Below are 14316 nucleotides of genomic sequence, written 5' to 3'. Positions count from 1 at the left end.
CACATTGGTGGTGGTGGAGGGGAGTCCCCATTACCTATAAAGCGCTTTAAGTGGAGTGTCCATAAAAGCGCTATATAAGTGTAAGCAATTATTATTATTATAAAGACATGTGTTACTTGTTTGAAAAAGATAAGATTAGCTCAGTTCTGTTGCCTGCAATGGTTAATCTGAAATGCATCTTGTTAAATACTTTCTAGATCCATATGAGTCCATATTAATCATGCAAAGATTCAGTAATTCATTGGCTTGATGTGCATGCAAATTTACATTTACCAAGTGCTTTGGATCTAACCTATTTTACTGAGCTAAATGAATTTAACTGCACATTTGAGGGTGACTAACCTAATCAGTTATTAGGCTAAGGTGATTCACTTATCACTTCCTCTTATGCCCTAAAGGCATCCAGGTGTTGCCACTTGCTACTATTTCTATCGTACTACTCTGAATTTTTTCATGGGATATCTTGACAGGACTGTCAAGTCAGAAGAGGATTTCCATTGTAAATTTCGTACTGTGCGATCTCTTGATGGCGCCAAAAAATCTTAATGACAGCAAATAAGTGTGAAAACTACCCAGCATGAACCCAAGGAAAGATGCTGTTGAAAATACCAAACACTGTAGCCCTATGCTGTTTTGGCTGTGATGTTCATAAAGCACATCCATAGTCTCATCTGTGGCACAATATCTGGTTTCTGAAGTTGTGTGCAACCTACTGCGACAGTTGCATCTGTTCCCTCTCCATAAGTTTGGAAGAGCTTTTTGTTCCAAGTCTGGCCTGTTTTCTTTCATTGTGGCTAAGCTACTAACACTACTGGTTTCAAATTGCAGAGCAGGGCATGCAAAGGCCTGTATTCTCATCGAGAATTTGAGACCTAATTTAAAACCGTTGCTTATCTTGTTTATTTACATACCCACTAGACAAAGGCATCAAATGAAAAAAAAACAATAAAAGGCAGTAATCATATCTAATCAAACAGGGGTATCACAGTCACATCCTTGAAACGTTTAGAGGCATAGATGGAATGCAGCAATAATGATGGCACACCCACAATTGCAGGGTAGTGCAGGGGTATTTATTATGAAAGTCCACACCCAAAAAAAAAAACAGTGAAAAATACAAACTAACCAAGGGAAAAACACAAAACTATAGTATAATAATATATACATTGATTTAAAAAAATAGATTGGTATAGGCAGCTCCTATTCTGTACTACATCATCCAGGTGGGGCTGCACACTGGTGGTGGAGGGTATCCCCATTACCTGTAAAGCACTTTGAGTGGAGTGTCCAGAAAAGCGTTATATTAGTGTAAGCTATTATTATTATTATTATTATTATTATTATTATTATTTTTATTATTATTATTACCAACTTCCTTCTATCTCTCTTCTAACATCTCCCTTTCCTACGTTAAACTCCTCCCCCTAGAATATTCCACTATAAAGCAAAAAAATAATTCTACAAAATAATAATCAGAATTCTGATTTACACCTTTCTCCAAGCAACTAACACATTATTAACAAAAATAAAGTGCCATTACACTTTTTACGTACATAAATATTTTTAGGAAAATACAACCCTCTCTTAATGGTATCTTCTTACAAATTGATGCACAAATTGAGGCCCCTGTAGTGAATGTTTAACTTTCACCATACTTTCACCACACACGAGCAACGTACGTGTGTGTGAGTGTGTGAGAGCCAGCCAGACAGCCGGCCAGCAAGCAAGCAAGGCAATCCCCGGAATTACAGACTAACTTCGGTTTGTTTACGTTTGAAACCACAGTTATTGCCCCTTGGATAGTGAAATGTTTGCGTATGTGTCTGTGTACATGTGAATACCTCACGAATGCCAGGTGACTTGCAATCGGAGTCTCCACTCACAAGGGACTAGGGATTACATTCATACTGTACATGACTGAAACGCTAAATTAAAAAAACCTCATATCTGAAAGCAGTGTGACAAGCTCAAGAACAGATCTTATCATAGACTAAGCACACCTTTTTGTTTATCCTGGTAGCGTTTTAGTTAAATCTGTAACAGACATTAACACATTGATCCCAAATGAGTGATTTTAAGGATCATCAAAAAAAAGCTGAAAAGCGTGAAATTATTATTTTCTCTTTAATAGTAAGTTCAAGTTTGTTTGTCATTCCAGCCATATACAAGTGAAATGTCAATCCTCCTGGTCCTTAAATAGTGCACAGCTTGTAGGGAACTAGCAAAATGTCATGCTAAGTATTATAGGTTCCATTTTTGGTACACTGAGAAAACCAAAAAAAGGTTAATTTGTTTCAAGTGGCTAACTTGTCCTGTCTAATTCACAGCACGGTATATTTATCATTAGTTACGTATTTCCATTTTGGAGCACAAAGTAATGAAATGTCTTCTGCTGTGGGCAAAGTTAAGCTCTTCTATAAACACAATGGTTTTACATCTGCTGTGCCCTTTAATATTTAGCAGCTGTGGCTTACAGTGTTCTGGGTCCTTTAATATTGAGCAGCTACTGCTTATATTTTAAATGCCAGTGCCTTTTACAGTACAGCATACAGTGTTGTAAAGGAGACTTGTGCAGGTTCAGGCCCATATTCTGGACTAGTGGCAATTGTAACTGTAAAGAAAATATGTAATATGCACTTCCTGTTGCCAAGTCCCACTATCTGTGGTCATACCTTCCTAGTGCGATCTTTTTCAGTGAGGTCTGATATGAAGAATGAGTCCATGAGTTGTTATTCTCATTAATAAACCACACTGCTAGCCAAAGTGTTTATAGCACTGGCACTGCATCTCACTGCTGTGGGATGTTAAGTCTGTCATACTGGTACATATTTCTTGCTCAGAGGAGTGTACAAAAACTCTGTTGGAGAAGTACAGTAGCATTTCTGCCTTTTCAAGAATCTAGATACTCCAAGTGACACTGCTTGATTGTACCTGTTGTGCTGCTAAGCTGGGCTGATGAGGCAGATGAATGGGAAAACCTACAAATGTCCTGGATTCTCCTGCCTAAGACAGCTAATTATGCAGTGTCATAGTTTATTAGATTTCAGAGCCTTTGGATATGGATCACAAAGTGTGTGATAATTATTAAGGAAAAGTTTATGAAAGATGAATGCTACTGTAAATGCCATGTATTTCAAAAATCCCTGAGAAATTCCTATGAATGGCTCTGTCATTTGAAAAACAAATTTACATTTTCTTAACATATTTTGGCCATATTGGAAAAAGACAATGTTATTGTTATACATGATCGACATTACTTTCTATAGCTGTGATGATTCAAGATCCAAATAGTCTAACAAACAGTGTCCGTAAATCTTGCATTGAGCAATTGTCATGTGCAAGAAGTTTGCTACTTCTGACTTCCGACATCTCCAACCAACAGGGAACAATGTGTCAGCTGAGATTTCCTTAGTGTGTATACATTTTATTTTGCATCTCATTGGCATACCAAGAAAGAGATAATTATTTCTTCACAAATGTGTGAGGATTTGCCATTTTATAGCACTTTGACCATTCAACTGGTGTTTTCTTTTGCTAGCCAGGTGTCACAGGAGGGGGAGGTCAGTCCAGGAACAGGAGCTATGAAGCTCACTGGATGACTTTGTGCCCCTTGCTGACCAGAAGAAACAGCATGCCCTCAGTGCAAACTTGATGACATCACAATAGTCAGGGATGTGAGGGGCCAGAAGTTGGAATGGCTTTCAGGAGTTATTCCCTAAGGGTGTGGAGAAAAAAGCAATATCTTGTGCAGTTCCACATCAAATTCAATTCACAGCCAGTGCTTACTCAGGGGGCAGAGAGGGGCCAGATTAGAAACTCAAAACATGATTACTTCCATTCCTTTTACTCTTCCTATTAAAATGCAAACATCTGCAAATCAAGAACTATAAACCTCCAAAGGCATTAGGAAAGGAAGCCAGGCTGTTATCAGTGCAGACCATGTAAAAATTAATATAAGGGAATCCTGAAAGCTGTTGTAATAGGCTGTAAATTACACAGAATTGAATTTGTCTAGAATCAGCATGCTCAGTGTGCTGTTCTGTAAAAAGAAAACAAGACTTAGGAATATGGAAAGAGTCGTGAATAAATAACAGTCAAATTAGATCTAAACAGTGGCTACAGAATTAGTGAACTATGAAAATAAGCTTTGCTCTGTGCATAAGAGGTTGTTACACTTAACAACTTCCTTGGCTTTTAGATGAGAACAATTGCGTGTATCTTGGGTATCTCATTGAAAGCTGTTAATTGCTAAATAGATCTTAAGCTGATCCAATTCATGCTTTGCTAGCAGAAAACAAGCAATTCTGTAATTGTGGAATCATTACTAAGGATATTAGTGTAGGTTTTAAAACAAAAACACATTTTGCATAGCAATATTATATCTTGCTTTACGTTGGATGCAGTTATAACATTTGATTGAAGTTTCTTATTTGTATGTCATATTGCATCTCAAACAGTAATCTGTTTAAGGTTAATATTATCTAAGATAATAATAACCTTTAATTTATATATTGAGTTAAATAAACTGTACATCAGTTCTGCAGAATAAAAGTCTAATAAAAGAGTTTAAAACAGTAAATTAAGTAGAATTAAAGATAGAAGTTTTTTTTAACATACTGTAATCAAATAGCAAGACAGGGTGGGTTGCATTAACATGAACTTAAGTGGAAACATAAAAGTTTGTAGTCAGCATGTGATTAAAGTTTTTACTATGCCTATATCTGACCCAATAGTAACATACAGAATTGGACCAAGTAGAGAACCTTGTGGGACGACAGATGTGTGAGCCCACACTGATGTGGAAATAGTAGAACAATAACTGATTTGAACAAATGGTTATCTATCAGTTAGATCACATTGAAACCACAACAGACAGATCCAGTAAAACCAATAACAGCTCTGATGTGATCAATAGTATCAAAGACAGCTCTAAGGCCCAACACAACAAGATAGGACAGCAAAAAACAGAGTCAGCAGTCAGCAGTCATTGGCAGACTATTAGTAAAACAAATGAGTTGTTTCTGTATTGTGCATTGATCTGAACCCAGACTGAAAGAGTTTATAGTGTTTATTTGCAGTTATGTAAGCTTGTAACTACACAGCAACTTATCAATCCTCTTCAGTTACAAACCCAGGTATTATTTGAAACCCATCACATTAAAATTTCCTCACTAATCAATATACAATGAGATGCCAAAAATGTTCTCTTCAATAAAAAAAAAAAAGTTGGCCTTACTTTAAAAGCAAAGAATGCTATTGCAGTAGCCTAGTATGTCAAACTCTGAAAGTTAGGCTATGTTTTCTAATCCAAACGGACCGTGTTGTTGGAGGAAGGGGTTTCAGTTCCTAAACTTCCCCCAAAAAATGGTCTGTTAGTTTGAAGTCGCATCCTTTTTCAGTAATTGTTTGGGGGATTCTTCTGTATGCCTTCAAATATATCCCCAACTCCAATAGGCATAATATTAAATATTCAGTTCTGAATAGTCTGGGGTGTGCAAATGAATATGTTGACAAGATTTTGGAGTAAACTCATATTTACTAGAAAATGTATTGCATTAAAAATAGACCGCTGAGATCTCACAGCTCTGAGTGTTGCCAAAGCTTACTTTTAAGAGCCTTGGCTCTTCCCTGAGTCCACTGTCCTACTTCATGTGCATTCCTGGCTCTATCTCGTCACTGAGGTACAGTGTCTAGACCTCCGAGCTCCATTGAATGGCCTCTTCGTGTACTGTACATGCCTCCAGCAAGGATGTGACTGTAAATAAATACTGATTTCAGCAACTCACATCACTAAAATACTATATTTAACACTCCACTGAAACTGTTTCTCCAAGTAGACTTCTTGGGCCCATGGTATGTGAGAAAGAATTATGTAAACAGAGGCCGTAAGAGTTTTTACTCATAAACATCAGATAAACCGATTATATAAGACACCTACTGTGTATTACCTTTTACTGAGCACCACATCAGATTATTAGAAAGTTTGATATGTTCTTTATTTTTCGAAATTTCAATTCATTACCAACATTGCAACGCTTGATTCTTGGAGTGTAGTTGGTTTAAGCCACCAGAGGATGGCTTTGGGACAATCTAGAAAAAAGGGAAGCAATTTGGAAAAGGTTGTAAGAGGAATTTAATGAATCCGGTCTCGATTCGTTTTATCTTTAGAGAAAATAGGAGAGTGTCCCTAGTCTTCTGTCCTAACAGTCCTTTTCCATCATACATCAGTCTGTGTTTAGACAAAGTCCTCTAGTTAGGCCAGTCTGTCAACTCGGGGGTTAGAAACAGGTGAAAAGGTTTATTTACCACCAGTGACCTCACCCTCTGAGGAGCCAGTCTTCATTTGGGAAAGGAGTAGCAAGCTATCCAGTCGAAAGGGTAACTTCAGCCATCAGACCAGAGATTGAACCCTATTAGGATTTAGACCTACAGGAGAAACACTTAGGATACAGACCATATTAATGTCTGATGGTGATTTTATTATCCCAGCGTTGGTCCTGACTCTGCCCCAGTTCTGCGATTCCTCATAGTTTGGATAATTAATGTAAGTATGTCTACTTATGTCAGTCTACCAGTTAAGTGGTTTCTGCCACAACCTAATACTTAAAATATCACTGCATAACATCATACTTTGCTTCTTAACAAAGAATCACAAATATTAAAGAAAGTGAGGTGAAGAGAACTTTATTCTACACATCTATTTGGGCTTAGGTAAAACAATACAAAAGACAAAATATTTCTAGAGTTATGCAATTATTTCTATGAGTATGACAATGTTGAATGACAATTTTGAAAACTGATTTTTATTTTTTTTGCAGTATTCCACATATTTTGTGACAAAGGTCTGATATAGACAGTACAGTATACCTCTCATTTCACCTAGCAGTGTTCCAAATTTGGAGCCAGATGCATATGAGTTCAAGACCCCAGATGTCCTGGAGGAGTTTGTGCAGTACTTTTATATCATACTTCCATACATTTTTAAAGAACCGAATACCTCAACTGAATGCTAGTTCTCCTCAGAGACTCATTGAATCCTGCAGCCCCAGCACAAGAGATACAGATTCCCTTACTCCCCAGAACGTACAGTATATGTTACTGCAAAAACACTATTACTGATTGTGTCTGATCAATGTTTTTTAAATAATGTATGAAATAAAAATGATACAGAGCCCACAATTACCTGGTCTAATGGGAGTCAACAGAACTGATTGTGAGAGGCTCAGGAATTTGCAAGAGGAGCCATCAAGAGAAAATAGCAGAGCAGCCCAGACCTTGCTGTTTCCATGCCAGTACAGTTTCAGGTTCTGAGAACACTACTCATCATTTCACCCAGAAACAGGATGAATGGGGGAAAAAAAGAGAAGCTAGTTTACAAAGATTGTTACGGTTACAAAGTCTAAGCATAGAAAAATCTGCAAACATGGGCCCATTTTAGATATTCAGAAATAGAAGAAAACTAATTCTGCCTCATGATTATTTAAATATAGAAGCTGAATTTGTGTTTTGCATAATACAATACATATTCTTATGGGTGGTTCACAGAAATGTCTAATTATTGCCCTTTACAAAAGCAAGATGCAATAACACAGGAGTAATTTGCATAGTTAAAATAGGGCACCCTCAGCGCAGAATTAATGTGATCAGATAACTGCCTCAAATGAGATGCCAGAAGTTCAATAAATTCAGATATTTGGAATTTCCCAAACTAAATTGTGGGGTTTTCTCTTAGGTTAATCCTGTATTTAAGTATGTATATACTGTATACTGTATACTGTGTATAGCAGTAGAGCTTGGAATTCCAGGGAGGAGGGAGCCTTATCTGATCTTTGATTTTTCAATGATGAGCAGAAACCTGTATGTAACCAAGTATCCGGACTTTGAAATCACTCATACTAAACTAAAGTGACTAAATGCTTCCTATACTGTACATCAATCTATTTCCTTTTAAAATCTGATGGGCAAAGTTTATATACTGTAGGTACAGTTTGGACCAGATGTGCTCTCCAAAAGTTGCACTGGGCTAGAGTGCAGACCATGTTGTGGAGAATTTTTTATTTTATGAAACCAATCTGACTTTCTTAGACAAAGGTTTCTATCCACTTCTTACGTTATCTCGCTCATTGATAGTAATCTAGTGTGGAAAGCTGAACGTTGAATATGTTAGTCTCTCGTACTCTGTTGTGTGCTTTGTATTTTGTCCAAAAATATTTGTCTTTTAAGACGGTTCCTGTTTATTTCTCAACTACCATTCACAAAAAAATAAAGAAACTGCATGACCTTCTTCAGTAATCCTGGATCTAAGATGTATTTTAATATTTAACTTTCAGAATATGCTTGTATTCAAGCTGGGCCAACTACGTATATTTAACCTCTTTTATCTGCTAATATCCTCCGATCTGTAACGATATTGATTACTGTCTTTGGTTTTAGAGAACATAATTCCAAATGGCATTTCTCACAATGACCTTAGGCCCACTTTGCCAGTCATGGCACAGCTGCACCACATGGAGGTCTAATGAGAGGAAAACAGCTGTCTTAAGTTCCTTGCCTTGACAGGAAACGTACAAGGCATAAGTCTCTTAAGACATTGAGAACTGGGTCACAGCAATTAGATGTGCATAATTCCTATAATATAGACAGAGATACACTGAGTTGGTTTCAAATCATGCGTTTCACTAAAAAGAAAACCACCGCACGTTATATTGTCTGCTATCACACGCAGCAGTCTGTAATAACATGTGCCCTGCACACTCAGTGTAATGGGCTGAGGAGATGCAGACAGTTGTTTAATTACTGGAGTAGATCCACAAAGCTGGAGCGAAAAGAATTATTCTTTTATTGAGCTACATGATCCATGAAACCTCCTTTACAATATCTTGGGCTGATTTGAACCAGGGCAACAAGAATAATGAGAAAAGGTTTCCAATGCTTACACCTATATGATTCTAGGAAATTATGCCCAATTATGCTATACGATACTCCAGCAGTGAAAGTAAAATCTATGGCTTTTTAGTTATTTTTTTTACACGAGTCCCTTGTCTGCCTTTTAATATGTACAGTATGTAAAACTATTTTTTATTAATTTTTAATGTAGGAAATAGAAATCTAGAAAGCCCACTGAGAGTTTCAACGATCCGCAGAATCTGAAATAAAATATGAGTTTTAAATTCAACTTTAGATGTCAGGACAATACATACAGAGGACATGGTACAGTAAATGGTGCATTGCTGTGCTTTGTAGTAGAAGCAAACAGTTAATATTACTACAAAAACTATTAAAAATACCACAACTGACCTAACGCAGTATAATTACATTTTATGGATGTATAAGACCAGTACCATGAGCCTGTGTAGGGGGTGAGGCAGACGTAATAGAAGAAAGGTCTTAGACAAGGGAGAGTGTCATTTTTGTGACAGAATGCAATACTGCAATATTCGTAATAAGTCTGTTTATTTAAATGTAGGATTTCCCTTTCTTATCAAAGAATCTTAGGGGATCATTAGCATGTTAATAAAGACTATTGTGTCTCTGCTTTTCTTCAGTTCATGGAGTGGGCTAACTGCATGGTACTAGAGGTGATGTTTGAGGACGTTTGTTTATGCACAGCTCTTTAGTTCCTGCCACAGCATCTCAGTGCGGTTGATGTCCTTTGATGGCTTTGACTTGGCCATTGCTGGATGTGTAGCTAAGTCAGCCATGTAAGGTTAAGTATTCTGGAAGCAATTTTCATTTCAGTTCTGTACAGATTTCATTTCTGCTGCTGTCAAGACAAGGGGAGGATTTATCAAGTCTTTCAACTCGAGTTTGTTGGCCCTCAAGCTACAGAATGATTATTTCTCTGCTTCAGATCATGAAATGAGGGATTATCTCAACAGAAAGAAACAACTTTAAATCTTTGTCAGGAACTGGACAGATAGACAAAGAACAAAAGGTTGTGGAACTGCAGTCAGAAAAGTGTCCTGCAATTCTGTGTTATTTCATCATTACAGTGATGTGTGAGTTCTGGGATGAGTGTATTGTCAATGTTTCTATAAGATTTGACATTTGTATTGCTTTCACTAATAGTGTATGCCGCATCAGTATACTGATATACTATTAATGTAGCAATGAGCTGCATTTGCATTTATTTCACAATGATGCCTGCAGCTGCAACACATGAATATCACTGTGATTACCTTTCATAACAGATTTCACATTTTATGCTTTTCGAAAGCATTTTGCTGACTTTTTTTACATGTACAACACGTTTTATTTCCAGGTTTATATTGCTGTAGTTGCAGAAGTGGTCCCTGAGCTCTGTGAATGAACTGAACAAACTCCTCCTTGTTCACCTTCAGAACTGGCTCTTACTGTGGAAGGTGTTGAAAGACTTCCTGATAAAGGACAGCCTTATGTTAGATAGTTTTTATCGTTTGATTTTTTTAAACATATTTTCATGACACTGAAAAAAATATACTGTGTATGCCATTTTAGAATTTTGTATTTGTTTTGACCGTTATTGGTACTGTTTTAACACAAAGGCTTGTAAGAGTATGGAAGGAGCTACCAAGTTATATTGCTGAAGCACATTCCCTGGCTTCTTTCAAGAAACGCTTGGAAGAAATCCTTGGATGACTAAACTCTTGCAACCATCATGCTGTACCACTGCATTAGTGTAGTGGTGTAGTCGCTGTCACAGGAAGGCTAAGGATCCCAGTCATCCTGGTTTTTCACTTTTCTGCCCCCCTTCCCTCTGGTAAGCATTATAGGAGCATAAAGGCATGAACATTCAGATTCAGAGACCGTTTCTTCCCACAAGCTGTCAGATTACTGAACTCTACCCCCACCACTGGCTCACAATGATGCGTTTTTTCTCTCACACTGTTTGACTTGTTTTTAAGTCGTATGTAATGTTGTCGTGTAGTTGCTGCTGCTGTTCTGTGTTTGTTTTTGGTGATTCCTTTAACGTCTTTGTATTGGAGCACGCATGCAAATAAGCATTTCATTGCACTTGTGCATATGACAAATAAACTAAACTGAACTAAGGAACAAGTAATAGGTTTATTCCATGCTGAAAAGAGAAGAAAGGAAACACAACGGTTTCGGTTTCGGTTGTGGAGCCTACTTCGGGTGAGCCTTCTTTTGGTGAACCTTCACACCAGAAGAAGGCTCAACAGCCAAAACATTGTTTCTTTTCTTCTCTTTTCAGCAGGGAATAAACCTTAACTTGTTCCTATGCATGCTGACGCACCTGCCTACTTAAACTGAACTAAACTGATCTGAACCAGTGGGCAGCTAAGTACTGTACTTGTGCCTTACACATAATACTGTATGAATGTATCTGCAGCTTTCAATATGCTCCTGATAAGAATGGAGCTTTGATGTTAATATTCACATTTTACAGATCATGAGAAGATGGCCAGCTGGTGACCATCTCAGCACTGATAGTACCCAAATGTTTTATTTCTCCTTTACAGATCCATGCATCAATTTTCTGTTTTATCCCATTAAATAGATCCAGCTTTGCAGGGGAGCCAGAGCCTAATCCCAGCAAGTGTAGCGGAGCTGGTGTGGTGACGTCATCGCCCTCACTGCGCGTAGCAGGGACCTCAGCTGCCTGGGTTGAGGGAGGTCTCCTTCAGCTCAAGTGGTTGTTGCCCTGTTGTGTTACGCCGGAGACCCGTGTGCGAGCCACAGGTGTGGGGACGGCATGAGCGGCGGGGGGCACGACCCCGTGCGGAACCGTGACTATCACACAAGCGACAGGCAAAAGGCGGGATGTACCCTGGACAGGATGCCAGTCCATCACAGGGAAGACACACAGACACAACCACAGACACTTGGGGTCAGATTTCCCAGAATACCATTAAACTACCAGCATGTATTTGGACCATGGGAGGAAACTGGAGCACCCTGAGGAAAACCATGTAAACATAGGCTGAACACACAATTCGAACAGCTGTAACGAACAGTTCTTTCCGGACCCTATGCGGACGACACAGTCCGACGGAGTGGGGAAACACTGGGGAAACGTCATGCAGGAAAACGGGGCTGAAGACAGGGGGGCGTGTCCAAGGTGCGCTGGTGCACGGGGGAGGTGTGGCCGAGGCGAACAATCCAAGAATAATCCATAGAGAATCCAAAACACGAAGGTAAGTCCAAAACCAGGAGATCCATCAGAACTCGGAATTAAAACCACGAAGGCCGGGTCGGAACCGGCGGACGGGGACAAGGAACAGGGGTTAAAACCTTAACGGGACCAGGCGCTTCCTGGTCCCGGACTCGCACGATATGGAAATCAGATGCAGAGCCCGGAAGAGCGTCAGCGCCTGGCTATTAAGGTGGGCAAGGAATAGGGAGCAGGTGCATGGAATAAAGTCTAGAGTGATAGGGCTGGAGCACCCTTAAGGAGGGGGAACTAATATCGTGACACAGCACACAGATAGAACTCCAGGTCTGGAATTGAACCCAGGCCCAGAAATGCAAGGAAGCAATGCTACCGACTACAGCACCTTGCTGCCCTGAGATTATTATTATCCTTTACAGATGCCTCAGATAATTTATCTGTCTTTTCCATAAGCTCCTCTCCAAGAATATTAAGTTCTTGAGTGGAGGTTTTCAGCTTTTTTCCCCGTTCTGTCACAATCTGAATTTCAGAAGCTATTTCCACAGAACTCTTTGTCATCTGCTCTGCTGTCTGCCTTGGCACTTTAATTATTACACTGTTGTTTATTGGTTGCTTTGGCACCGGTATTTTTTTGTCATTTTTTACATACCAGTTAGATATAACCGTCATGTTATTTATTGCAACAATGGTTATGGTTTCAGCAATGTTTTATATAACACTTAAAACATGTGTGAATATATAGTTGGGGTCACTCCCTTAAAGGAGTCACTCGAGATTCATTCCACTACGTATTGGAAATACGTTTCAAACCCCAAGGAATCCCATAAGTAAGAAAAACAGAATGTAATCTAATTGTAAAAAAGAAGGATGACCCTGGTATATTAAAATGTGGCAGTCATTCTTGGAACTTGATAAACCCATCCGTACTGTATGGGTCTTTAAGAACATTAAAATGTCTTTATGAAAAAAATAACTGAAACTAACTTCCTGACTGCAGAGAGCTGTTATGTCAAAGAAATGTTAGTGCCATTTTTTCTTATAGCAAATGCATTTTTCTGTTGCCCTACAAATAGTTATAGTGTTAATAACTATGGCAGTGATAGGGCCATTATTCAGAATCCGAATTCATAATTTCAAATGCCTGCACATAAAGTCTCTTCCAGTCTCATAGGATTCACTCATTTTCCTCAAGGTCTCTCCATGGCACAGCGCACCCCAGATTTAACTACGCTATGATGAATCGTAATTGAAAAGCCCCAGAGTACATCAGAAAATTAGGGACATCCAGGCACTCGTCCAATTTGGCACTCTGTAGCATAGCAGCACATTGAACTTCATTTGGGACTGCAAGCCATTCCACAAAGGGATTTCTAACAAAAGGCTCATTTTTAGGCCAATAGCCAACTGGGGGTGGGAGTGGAATCAAAGTACAAATAAAACAAACCTGAAGATGACGATTCATTTTGTCAATAGCGAGTGTGTAAGAAATCTGGAGTAAGTGACCATACTTCGATATTTCTCTTTAGCTCTCTTAGTAATTTGAGAGTATTGTTTGAATCAATGCTTTCAAGACAGGGCTGTACAATGACCATGTATTGGATCGGACTGGAAGGATGGAGGGTTAAAGGTATTAAAAGGCATCAGTGCAAACTTTGTCCAGTTAATTTTACGTCTTGAGATGTCAATAAATTCTTCTATGGCTGTTTATAGTCATACTGTAGCATGCTGCACATTTGCAACATAAAATAGCATGTCATTTGCATATAAAGATACAGCATGCCTTGATTTAAATTTAATGGGAAGTACGATTGATTTCTGTCTAAAGCTCTGCACAATGGGTTTTAAGTGAAAGAGTAAATACCACAGGTGCCCGGTTTCCCTCCAAATATCAAAGTTTTGGAGTATAAGGAACCAGTTGAGACCATAGCAGAATGACTGGCATGCATTGTGCAAATTATATTAATGAACTTTTTATCTCAGTCAAAATCTCTCTAATAGTAGCAGGCAAAAAGTGTAAAAGTATAAGGGTTATAGCCCCAGTGTTCTGGGTAAGTTCCAATCCGGGCTTGCTCAAGCCTGCCTCGTAAAGTTTTTCCCCGAATTAAATTGGTGAAGCAATTTCTCAGCCTGGTCTGCTGTGTAGTAGGGCTACAGATGCATAACGGCTGCTGAGTTTCACCCTGTGGATACTGCACTTCAGTGGGAAT

At 38.7% G+C, this 14316-nt stretch overlaps 1 protein-coding gene across 14 annotated transcripts in view; it reads right to left on the bottom strand.

Annotated features, from left to right (window-relative positions):
* Window positions 1–14316, bottom strand: part of dmd (dystrophin) — a 726399-nt gene that overhangs the window by 127178 nt on the left and 584905 nt on the right. The gene's annotated exons all lie outside the window — the stretch shown is intronic.

This window comes from Lepisosteus oculatus, chromosome 15 (assembly GCF_040954835.1).
Source record: "Lepisosteus oculatus isolate fLepOcu1 chromosome 15, fLepOcu1.hap2, whole genome shotgun sequence".
Classification (NCBI taxonomy): domain Eukaryota; kingdom Metazoa; phylum Chordata; class Actinopteri; order Semionotiformes; family Lepisosteidae; genus Lepisosteus; species Lepisosteus oculatus.
Note: the sequence above shows the minus strand (reverse complement) of the source record. Positions and strands in the feature narration are given on the sequence as shown.